Here is a 12,195-nt window from a genome sequence, read left to right as displayed (position 1 = left end):
CTGGCCTCACCACATTTCTCCTTCTTCTCGTGCCGAGAGGATGGTAACCTGAACAAGGAGATTGAGATGCTTTTCTTAGCAGCTTAACCATTGCTCAGAGGCAGAATCAAGAGTGATTGACCCAGTACAGCAAACCCAGTATCCCCACAGAACCAGTAAGTCCTCATTTCCACCTGACTGGACATCCATCGGCGTGCCCAAGGCCTGATGGGCATGTGCAGACCCTGTCCTGAGCCTGCATGCCTCAAAGCCCAGGTTCAGGTGTTGGCCTCACAGAGGTGAGCAGATTGCAGTGGCACGTGACCACCTTGGGCTGGACCCCTGCCAGCCAGGATCTGGACTTTGTTAGGACATAAATCCCTTAGTGACCCTCCTGGTAAAGGCTGGGACATCACTAGCACCATGCACATTCATCCCCTGCCTCCTTCTCCAGCTCTCAGCAAGGCTCAGCATCTGGTTATAGATTTGTGTATTGCTGTTGGCTCACGAGTCATTAAAGAGCTGCTGTGATGTTGGCTCAGGACCTGCAGGCACTGGGCACTCCCAAGCCACCCATTGACAGCTACTCTGTGGTCACATCCATACATGGACTTAATGGATATGGACTCCACCATTGAAATCCCCCCGGGACATTCCTAGGGATGTGTAACATCACCCAGGAGCAAACTCCTGCACAGGCTTTCTTACAAGGTGATGGAATCCACGCCACCTAATCACGAGGTGATGGGATGCTGGGATGGGATCCGAATGCTTTCTAGGGTTTGCCTTAACCAAAAGAGAGTTGTTGGGGGTGGGGTGTAGTAAGGTCACAAACTGAAATATATCCAGACACATACAGTACATAAAACTACAGTCTGTTTCCCCTCTAATTGGTAATAAATGTAAATGTTTAGTTATGCCTGGCTTGGGAGCTATGAAAAACACATCTGGCTGGCTGGTTTTCCTGCCTGCCATCTGTAGCCAAAGGGAAAAGCGAGAGGCGCATGTGTGAGCACTGAGGAAGGCAGCAGCAGCAGAGAGGAAGTGGGAGCAGGAGAGAGGAGGAGGAGGAAGATGACTGCTGGAGCACGTTGGTATCAGAGGGGGGGTCTCTGGCCAGAGTTTTTCTCTGCTCATGGGGACCTCCAGATTATGCATCTGCTTGGTTCTTGCTCCTCTCCCAGGAAATGCAACCCACAAAGGAATAGCTCATACCTTACAGAGTTGCTGACACAGTGTTCCCTGACAGTGATGGGGGAAACAAAGCCAGAAAGCCCCAGGAGGTCTCCTCCTGGCCATTAATTACCATTAACCAGAAGCTCTGATCTGATCAAATCTCGAGCAGCACTTTGTGCATCCCTTCGTGCAGCACAAAGCCGTTACAGCTGAAACAGCCAGACTCTGCTGGCAAGGAAGGGATGCTCTGTCCTCCCTGCTCCTGTCCTAGAGCTGTCCTTATGTCCATAACACCCGACTTGCAGCACCATACCCACCAGTTAAAGACTGGGAGGAAATCACTGACCCAAAGAAGAAAATGGAGCCCCTTTTCAGCTCTAAAAACTTTCTCGGTGCCAGGTTCCCAGGGCTGGGGAAGTTTGGAGAACTGAAAAAGCTAATGAGTACAGAAAACCACGTCTGGTGCAGAATTAAGCACGGGGGGAAGCGTAGATTCCCCCCCTTCCAGGGCACCTGGTTTCCTGCCCTCTCCCAGAAACTGCTCCAGCCTCACAGCAATCACCACTGCTTGCTGGACTCACACCTGCCCACTCGCAGCTGGAGTTCTGGCACCCAGCAGCCTTCCTCCTCCTCTGCCCTCCTGGTTCACTCTTATTCTGGCAGCGCCGCCTCTTACTTTGAAGCAGGCTTTTCTTGGAGAAGCAGCTTCGCTTCCCAGACCGTCCCCAAAGAGCCTGCGAGTACTCGCTCTCTCTGGTCCCTCCTCCTGCCTTGATCAAGGCTGAAGGCTGAAATCCAAGTGCATTGATCAAAGCGGCTTCTTCGGGCGAGATTCACTGGCAAGGAAAAGCAACAGTTGTCGAGGAGCTGCTCCAAGGGGCCAGAGGTTCTTTGCCAGGAGGAGGATGGTAGCGGTGGGTAGGACGTGAGAAGGGCTCCACGGCACCCAGGGCAGTGGAGCAAAGGGGTTTTCACTACTCGGTGAGTTTGTAGGCTGTCACGGGAGAGAGGGGTGCTGCCTGCTCCCAAGGCATTTGGGACTGAGCAGCAGCCAGGTATCCTAAGTCTGAGCTTTCCTAGGGAAAGATGCAACTTCACATACAGCTGGGACAGAGATGAATAACGCCTGGGCACGGTGTGCCATGTCCAAGGTCTTTGCCTTGACACAAAAGCTCCCCATTTCTAGGGGCCAGCCTTAGGGCAGTGTAGACTCCACAAAGAGCCTTGGAAAGCAGTGGGCTGGCAGGCCCAGACAGCAGCCCCTGGTTCAGTGCCCAGCCGTGGGGCTGGGTGCCAGGTGCTCATGCCAAGGTGAAAGCGGAGAGATCAGGCAGCCAGATGGCATCCTCCCACAAAAACAACACGGGACACAAAACAGCTCCTCTGCCATCGACGGCTGAAGCCGGCCCCATGCAGCCAGTGGCTGCCCTGAGGGGGTTGTTCCAGGAGGGGAGAGCAGGAGCAGGGGTCAAGCCCTGTGTAACTCAGCCAAATCCATCTGCAGTCCCCCAGCAAAACACACACCCTTCAAAACACTGGGACGGGCCCCCCTGAGAGGTCACACTGGCCCCCAGTTACTGGGGACACCCACCTTGGTCACTGCTGCCAAGCTGGCAGATGGCTGGGGCCACACTGCCTTATTCCCTGGTGGAGTCAATCCCCACTAGCTCCAGCTCTCAGAACTGGTGAATCCAGGTCTCCAAGGTCAGGCCATCAACAGGTGCAACTCCACGAGATTTACACCAGCCACGAGACCCATCCAGCTGTGGGAAATGGTCAGATGTGGCTGGTGCAGGAGGAAAGGCCAGCAGTGACATTGGCACAGTACTCCTGGCAGCCTCCAAGCCGCTGCAGCAGCTGCCTTCGAGCACTTTTCATCTAATTCAATGAAAATGAGATGTTCGAGTGAATGAAGATAATTTAATAATGAATAGCTCCAACTTATCGGAGAAGCTCTCCATCCCTGCCTGACAGTCGCTGCCTCTAAGTGCAGTTTAATAAGGGAATCACCATCACTCAGCCCTGTGGTTGCAAATCAACATTTTGTTACTCGGGGAAAAGGCTCTGCATTTTCCTAAAGGGTGAAGCTATTTCTCAGGGAGCCTAAAGTCTGTTGAGCTTTAAAAGGAAAAAAAAAATTAAAGAAAAAAAAGCAGAGGAAAATAATGAACCAGCAAAGCAGCCCATCTTCAGAGGCAAAATGTAATTAATAATAAAAACCAGTTTGAAGAAGGCTGTAAGTCATCACAAGCAGCAGCTAGCACTGCAAGTGAAAGTGATGCTGGCAGAGCCTGTGAGTGGGAACACAGGGGGTCCTGAGGCTGCACTGAGCCAGATGTCTCAGGAAGATATTTTAATCCATCAGGGTGCTGCTTTTTCCAGCCAGGACTAAGACATCTCTGCTCCTTGCCGTCCTCCCTGGCTGCCTCCATGGCTGGGACAGGGAAGCATCATCCGGCTGCTGCAGCCCAGCCATCCTGTGCCAGCTCTGGGGTTATGCTCCCAGCCTCCAACACTGCAGAGAAGTGCTGCCAGTCATGTCTACCCAAAATCACTCCATCTGTACAGCAAAACCAGAAAATGCCCGCAGAATGTCTTGGGTGAAGATGGATTGTGCTGGGAAGCATCCCTGCAATGATAATGGGATAACACAGGTCTCACCAGCCAGGCAGGCAGCCTTGGGTCCTCATCCCGCTGCCTGACAGCAGGCAGCCCTCATTCATGCTGGGGAAATTCCACCAGCGAGTTATTTCCTCAAGGCATGGATCTGCATCCTCCCCAGTATTGATCCAGGCAGCCAAGGGCTGCATCCCACCTGGCGCTGCCTGCTCCTGCGTGGGCAGAGGGAGGTGTTGAGGCAGGGGATGCCAGGCCCTGCGGATTCCTGCTGACACCTGCCAGCACTGAGTGCTTAATTATTAATTGCATTTCCAGTAGCAATTGTTGCTCGTGCCGATGGAGTTGGACTAGACATCACAAGCAATTAGCAAACCCTCTGCTGGCGTCGGGCCGGTACCTGCTTAACGCCCTGCTCACGTCCTGCGCGGGCTGCAACACCGGCAAGGAGCAGCCCTTTCCATCTCTGCTCGGAGCCACCACATGCCCGGTCTGTGCATGGACGGCATGGGCAGCAGTGCTGCCACCAGCCAGGGGCCAGCCCTGCCGTGCTGCTGGCATTGTCCCCTCCTGCAGCCGTGTGGAGGAGGACACGTGGGACATTGGCTGCTGTGCATCTGTGTGCCACCGATGGCCATCCCTTGGAGGCACCAGGTGTCCTGGGCAAGCAAAGCCATGAGCAGGAGAGGTGGGAGCTATGGCAAAGGAACCAACCCCGAACCCAGTCCCGAGCAGAGTGATCTCAGGGCCAACCTCACCTCTGCCATGGCTCAGGTGTTCAATCAAATTATTTTTTATCATAACCAAATTGACTGGTCAGTGGAGTCCAAGCGGGCTTTTCCTACTCATTGAAACCATTTCATAGCTCAATTTTGGGAGCTTATTTTCCACTTCATTGAGTGCCATGTTACTGCAAATGAATATATTCCTTGGTTGGTGTGATGGAAAATACAGTTGTAAATGCTTTCTGCTTCATTTGGGTAAAGAGCTCCAGATAGGACTAAGTATAAAGAGAATTTAAATGCTTGACTTCATTAAAAAAGTTGTTTCCCATTCTCTTTCTTTTTGAAAATACAAGCCTGCTAGCGGAGAGAGCAAAAGAAGGCTTTAAATTTACATCAGTGTCATGCTAACCCAGATCACTCCCCACCCGTGACTGATGGCACATGTCTGCCAGGAGCTTCATTTCCGGAGGTTTAGAGGAGTGGGAAGATGAAGGCAGGGGATGGGATGCCCAGTGCTGAAGCCCAGGGTCATCTGAAGCCCATGCTCATGTGTTTACCTCTATCACTACCTCTGTGATTCCTTTCAGGCAGTGGTAGAGAGCAACGTGGTGACTCCTGAGTCTCCTTTTCTCCAGGATAACCACACCCAGCTCCCTCAGCCACAAGGATTCTGCTCAAAGCCCTTGTTCAGCTCTGTTGCCCTCCTCTGAACATGTTCCAGCACCTCAAAATCTTTCTTGTATTAAGAGACCCAAAATTGAACACAGGATTTGAGGTGCCTCAGCAGTGCCAAGTGGAGGAATGAAGTGCTACGTCTTCCCACAGCCATAAGCCCTCCTGGCTTGTTGTCCTTCCTGGATCTGTCTCCAAGCTACCAGCAGCCTAGCAGACTCCCTGGTATTTCCCTAGGCCAAAGCAGGGACAGGATCCTCCTGCTCCAGCTGGGACTGGCAAAGTCACTGAGAGCATTCCCACGTCATGCAAAATCTGAATCGATTTTTTCCCTGGAAGGGTCACTACAGCACAGGGAGACATCTCAATGGGTCTTGGGAATCTTGAGCCTTCCAATTCTCACTGGGCCAGGATGTCAGGTTGTGTTCTGCTCTTATTCGATACCAGCAAAGTAAGGGAAGACTTTCATCTCTGATAAATTCAAATTTAACCCAGGAGGAAATACATTCTAGGTTCCCAGGGTTTACCCAGAAACAGGCCATCTCAGCAGGGCTGTGGCAGAGTGGGTGGGATGAGTGATAGGCAGTGGGATTACAGCTGACTGCAGGATAAACAGAGCTCACTTAAATCACAAAATAACCACATATTGCACTTTTGCTAAATTTCAGACTGCAACTTCTTAGTCCCCAAATATTTATGTGGAACTGGTGGGAACATGTTCCATGTAAGATTCATAGAAATAACTGAAATGAATCCAAGCTTCCATTTGAGTGGGGAAGCCAGGAGGAATCTGACATTTGTGACTCTCTTACCTCTAACAAGCCGCTTCTCACAGGTCAAACCAAAGGCACCCAGGTCCAACAACACCATGGATAGTAAGAAGGAACCACAACAGCATCATGTCAAAGACTTCCCTGCCATTTCTCCTCCTCTGATCATGAAGTTCATCACTCTGTTTTCCAGCAGAACTTCAGGCACTTTATGAAGGTATTAAATGGCACCATTTCAATCTCCAAGGCATGGGGACAACCCTGAAGTGCAAGGGCAGGACAGGGAACCTTCCACTCGTTATCCTACCCCGGAGAGCACTGTCTCGGTCACCCCAAGACATTGGCACTGAATCCCATGTGGCCTGGAGGGTCCCTGACCAGCCTGGCACCCTTGTATTATCCAGATGGAATCCCACCACCCACTGTGTCCCAACATTCCCTTGCATCTACCACTGCTTCAATAGCTGGCAGCAGGTGTGAACAATTATCACCCAAAATCTGCATGAAGTACAGCATGATATAATTATCACCTTAATGGCATTTCAAGACTATCACCACAGCTGGAAGTAAAACTTCAGCTGAGTGAGTTTAATAAGCATATCTAATGTAATATTTGCAGGGAAGGGCAGGTGGCTTTAGGAAGGATTACAGTAGCTTTGCAGCTTTGCATAGCTTTACATGGGATATTTCACATGCAACAGATAAAACAGGATGAGCCCATGATAGCTGCAAACCCCAGACACAGCAGCAATCTGAAATGCTCCCTCCCATCTCCTGTTAAGTAGGAGATTACATGCACAGAGACTGAGTGGTACTGGATCCTTGCTCTGGTTGCCTCCACGATGGTGGCAGCCAGCAGGGTCTCCATGTTCTTGGTCATGCCCAGACGCTGTGTCATTTCCCAGGCAGGCAGCTGAAACCTGCTGAAGGCATTGCATCGTTCTCCTCCAGCCCACAGCAGGCTCCAGATCTGCAGATCCAGCCTCCTTGAAGGTGTTCCCTCATCTTTGCCCACTCTCTGGATGGAAACAGATCCCAGAGGGACCTGAGATTGGCTTGACTGGGCTCACAAGAACCCAGATTTGGGTGCACCAGTTCCACATGGTGTGGTGAATCCATATGCTCTCTCCACTTGATACCTTCTCCAGCCCAGGAGCCTTCACCAGCTCTGACTCAATGGCTTGACCTCCAGAAGCAACCAGGCACCTCAAGTCTTGTGCTTCCCTCCAGTTTGGATTAGTGCCAAGGCAGCAGTGGGCAAGGAGTCACCAGGGATTTTCAGCTGATTCACGCACCCACAGGGATGGAAATCACAGGGAAGGCAGGTGATTGCACAACACCTCAAGGGATCTGAGGTACCTGTCCAAGCCCTGAAACACCCAGCCACAGGATTCCAGGAAATGAGGGGTTTATTCAGGTTTAGAGACACTCCTAAACCTTACAGATATCCAAAATTATTCTTTATTAAGGACTGAAAAACAGAAAAGAGTTTTTCAAGTCTCAAATTCCAGTGTGGTTATCCAAAGCAGAAGGTACCTGTCAGCACCTGAGAGCCCAGACTGCCCTGGGGCCAGCCAGGCCTTAGGTAATATCCTATATAAAGCTCCTGCCTTCACGTGCTGCCCCGGACAGCTCCTTGGAAATGCTGCCTTACTGCCTTGAGATGCATCAGGTTTTGCTCAGCTTTGAACCACCAGGTCACCTTGTTGTTAATTAATGCACCACTAAAATTATGTTTGGGGGCTACTAAGGTTTATTGGGTAGAAAATTATTTCAAATACAGAGAGCAGGCAGTAAAGACTGGAAATATGTCTTCAAGTATAAAGCTAATTGCTACAGGGAATCCCTCTGGGATCCATTTGGAGCCCTTGCTTTTTTATTTCCTCCCTCCGTTAACAACCTGGCCGAGGTTTGTAGAACAGCAAATGCACAAGTGATTGCTGGTGGGGTGGTGCCCTGCATGCTGGCATAGGAGGATCCACAAGTCTCTACAGTAGTCCTCAGCCACATGCCCTGTCACAGCAGAGCAGGGCAGCCTGGCAACTAGAGAATCATGGAATCATTAATGTTGGGAAAGACTTTTAAGCACTGCCAAACTCACCAACTGCCCATCCACCCATTTTTTGAACACTTCTGAGAATGATGACTCAACACATTTATTGCTCCGATGCTTTCAGTGAAAAAAAATTTCCAATATCCAATCTAAACCTTCTCTGGAGCAACTTGAAGACATCTCCTTTTGTCTTGTCACTTGTTACCTTGGTGGCAACCTTGCTGGAGTCAGCTCTGCTCTTAGCTGTAGAGCTACTTTCATCCTTCTGTTCTCTGGATGAGTTCAATGAGCCATGGAAGAAGCCTATCCCACCCTCCTGCTGACATGGGTGTTTCTGGAGAGGAACCCCAAGAAAGGCATCTGCTGCTCCCAGGAAAGCCTTGTGCAAGTCCCACAGACACACCAGTGTTGGCAACTGCACTTGAAGTTATTATGAAGCACAACTATCCAGATACAGCCTTGAAAGTGAGACTGGCCTAAGGCCAGACTTGTGACCAAAGGACTTTGCTTCAACATCCCAGAGACCCCAAAGTACCTGTTTGTCTGAGAAAAGATGTCCTGCCTGATATCCTGCAGCCCTCCAGCCATCCCAGTAGGAAGGAGTGAGTCCTCATTTCCAGGAAGGGGTCCACTCCTCACAGGTGTATATAAAGTCAAATAAAAATGCAGTAACTTCCCAGGCCAGGCTCAGCCACCACTGGATCAGGAAGGGCCAAGAGGGGTTACCTTGCTGAGCATCTCATAAGGGTGCTGAGAGGCAGGGGCTCCTTGGCTCCCAAGCCCCAAGGCCAGGCCTTGCTGCCCTGCCCCGAGCAGGGACACCACACACTGCTGCCTGGACAAGTGTTCACACAGCCCAAGTGGACTGAGGGGGCTTGAGTGGCACAGATGGCATTTTTCTTCTTTCTTTTTGGTTTTGGTCTTTTTTCCCCTGATGGTGCTCTCTGTAATAAGTAAGTGCACAGTGGTGACTCAGACAGGTGCCTTACCTCGACACACCTGGAAGAGTTTTATTCATAAATCCATCTTGCTCCACGCTCAGTTTGGTAATGGGGGAACACACTGAACTGCCTTACTTGCTATGTTCAACCACTACTTTGCTCTATTTAATTTTGCTTCCTAGAAGAAACATCTCTCCCTCTAATTGCTCCTTACTCCAGTGCCTCTGAGGCATGCAAGGTTCCAACACAAGCCAAGCATCAGGATCCTGCTCCTGGTCTGGGCTTGGAGGGTCTGGATAGCAGCAGGGCCACCAAGGAATGTGGAGGTCTGCTCACCCATCACCTGGAGACTTTGATGGTCCAAGCCTGTCAGAGCCACAGGGCAGGCAGGGCAGGCTGGAATCACTCAGAAATTGGGATTTGCGGGCGCTCCCTCTTCCCCTAGGGAAACAGCTGCCCTGGGAGCATGACAGCAGCCAGCAGTGCTGTGGAGGAGATGCTCCATCTCCCACTGAGTTGGCCAGCACAGAGAAATTAAAATGGTGCCATGCTGCCCAAAACCACCCACTCTCTAGAATTTCCCCGTCCAGAAAATACTAACAGAAAAAACCCAATTTACAGCCAAAAACCCCCATTAAAAAAAAAAAAAAAAAAAAAAAGACATTTGTGGTGATGGAGGCCGTGTCCAACAATCATGGCCAGGCTCTGGCTGTCATTCCTGACTCAATCCCTGCTATAACTGGAATACAGAACCAAGTCATTTCATCACCACAGGATTTTATTTCACTTCCTGCTCCCATGTCTGTCTCTCCTGCCTGGACTAGAGGCTTGTGAGGCAGGAACTAGCTTTCCCTAAGAGAATCTCCTATTGCTGGTCTGGCCAGCCTCCACTCGGGTTGTCCTGCGCAGGGCCAGGAGTTGGACTCAATGATCCTTATGGGTCCCTTCCAAGTCAGAATATTCTGTGATTCTATGCCTCTGTGGCAGGGATGCTTCTGTCATTAGTAGCCAAGTGAGGCAATACATACACTTGAAAGCAAAATACGGTTCCAAGACATCTTCCTCTGCTGCAGCCCATGTTAGGCAGCACTGTGCCCAGTCGGCATCACCTCGCCGTGCAATTAGTGTGGGGTTATAAACCTTTCCTTTAACTGTGCTCTGAACATGGAGCTGGTGCTTACAGGCTCCCCGACCCCGCAGTTCGAACAGCTTGGTCTCTGCCTTGGCAGCGGGAGCACGTCAGCTCCAGTGCTAGAGAAACAACGCGCTTTGAAATGCAGATCCTGCCCCGCTGTGTCCCCGCGCCTTTGTAGGTGCCGGATTTACAAGGCCCTCGCATCTTGATCACTGGCCTTACACCAAGGCCCCCTGCACCGTCCGTGTGTGATGAGCTCTTGTTAGTGTTCAGGACCACGCAAACCCTAGGAGCCTTTTGCCTCCCTCAGCTGCTCTTGACTGATGCTCGGGCAGGGGGATGTGGTGGTGCAAAGCGCGGGGTCAGCAGCAGCAGCCGGACGGATCAGAGGATGCTTTTCAACTTCAAGTCCTTGGTTCAGAAAGCTGCTCAGAGGAACAGCAGTTCACGTGTCCATCCTGGTGCCATCGCAGGGGAGATCACAAATGAGAGAAAATTACTGCTCATGCACCAGCAGCTGGAGATATCAGCCTCCCTCCTGGCATGGGCAATCCTTTCACAGCGGGAAGCCACATCCAGAGAGCTTCAGATGGAGATGGATTTGGGATCCCCACGATGATGATGATAACCTCCCCCCCGATGCAGGCGTCTGCCCCAGCCTGTCTCCCCTGTCCTCGACCAGCAAGCTCAAGCTGCCAAGGGGAATGTGGCTCACAGTCTGCTGGCAGATGCCTCATCCCTTTCAATTACGTGCGTCCAATTCCCATCATGAGGAGAGGAGCCAGGAGGAAATGCCACCGAAGTCAGCGGAGTCATGCTGCATAGTCTGGAGTGAGCAAGAGGAGATGCTAAGCCTGGCCTACACAATCATCCCGATTTCTTATATCTGCCCCATGTAAGCTCAATCTTCATTTAAATTTATGGCATCCGTTCCCAAATTAGCAGGACGTGTTTATAATTAATAAGAGGGACGTGGAGAGTTGTGTCCTTTTTTCTTCTTTAAAGCCAAACATCAGACAGTGTTCCAGCCTCTGCTCCCTGTGATGCAAAGCCTGCTCCAAAACCTGGTCCCCAGCTGCCAGCCAAACCACAGGGCCTTGACCCCAGCAGACACTACAGCATGCAGAGCTGATTTAAACTTTTCCCATGCTAAAGCCTTAACGGTTCATGGGCTTGGAGCCCTCAGCCCAGCTTAGCCCGCTCACAGAAGTGAGCACCACCACTGCACACTCTGGGGTGCAGCCAACACACCCCAAAACTTCGGCAGCCACCAGCCCAGGGAATAGATGCTACAGGGCTGTTCCTGCTGTCCCAATTCCCACATGAGAGGAATGAGCTCCTTTTCACTGCCTGTCCTTGCCCCAGGCTTAGGATGGCATGGAAAGGCAGATCAGGATATCCAGCAGCTGCCCAGGATTTCCATCCCAGCACATCTGTTGGACCTGGAGACATGGCCATGCCCCAAGCTGTCAGACAACCCCATGGGAAGTCCAAAAGCCACCACTGTAATGTGGACTGGGAAGCAATCAAGGAAGATAAACACCTCTGTGAATCTCCTAGGGTCCTGTAATAGCAGAGGAATTATTTCAGAAAACTGTAAGATCTGCAGAAGCCTCCAGGCACCAGAAGGAAGCCAAACAAAGCCCTGTGCTTCCTGTTGGCTGACCAGAGAAATTGCTCCCTATCCCCAAATGCAGTTCCAGCTGTGGCCACTTTCCACCACCTCAGAGAGAGACAGGACCACCACCAAACCCAGGAACCAAATTAGGCACCAAGGGAGATGAGGATTCCTCCCTGGACTCTGCAAGGGACAGCAGACACCCTGAAGTGAGGGATTAGCATATGGCAAAAACAGCACAAACAAAGATCAATCCAGTCTCGCTTCAGCACACCAGATACCCAAGGACTCTCCCCTCTGGAAAGGCTCTGAATGAATAATCCTTCCAATGAATATTGAGATCTATCTTGAAACAGTGGCTGTCTCTTCCCACATGCCAGCCCTTTTGAAGGCCGCTCCAGAAGGATCTCTTTCAAGCATCAGAAAATGTTTCTAAAACCCTGTCTGAATTTATTTATGGTCAGCTTATCACATAGGGCTGCACCTTTCCTGACCAGAGTCCTCACAAAA

This window comes from Sturnus vulgaris, chromosome 9 (assembly GCF_052056855.1).
Source record: "Sturnus vulgaris isolate bStuVul1 chromosome 9, bStuVul1.hap1, whole genome shotgun sequence".
Lineage (NCBI taxonomy): Eukaryota > Metazoa > Chordata > Aves > Passeriformes > Sturnidae > Sturnus > Sturnus vulgaris.
The sequence above is the reverse complement of the archived record's forward strand: the minus strand, read 5'-3'. Positions refer to the sequence as shown.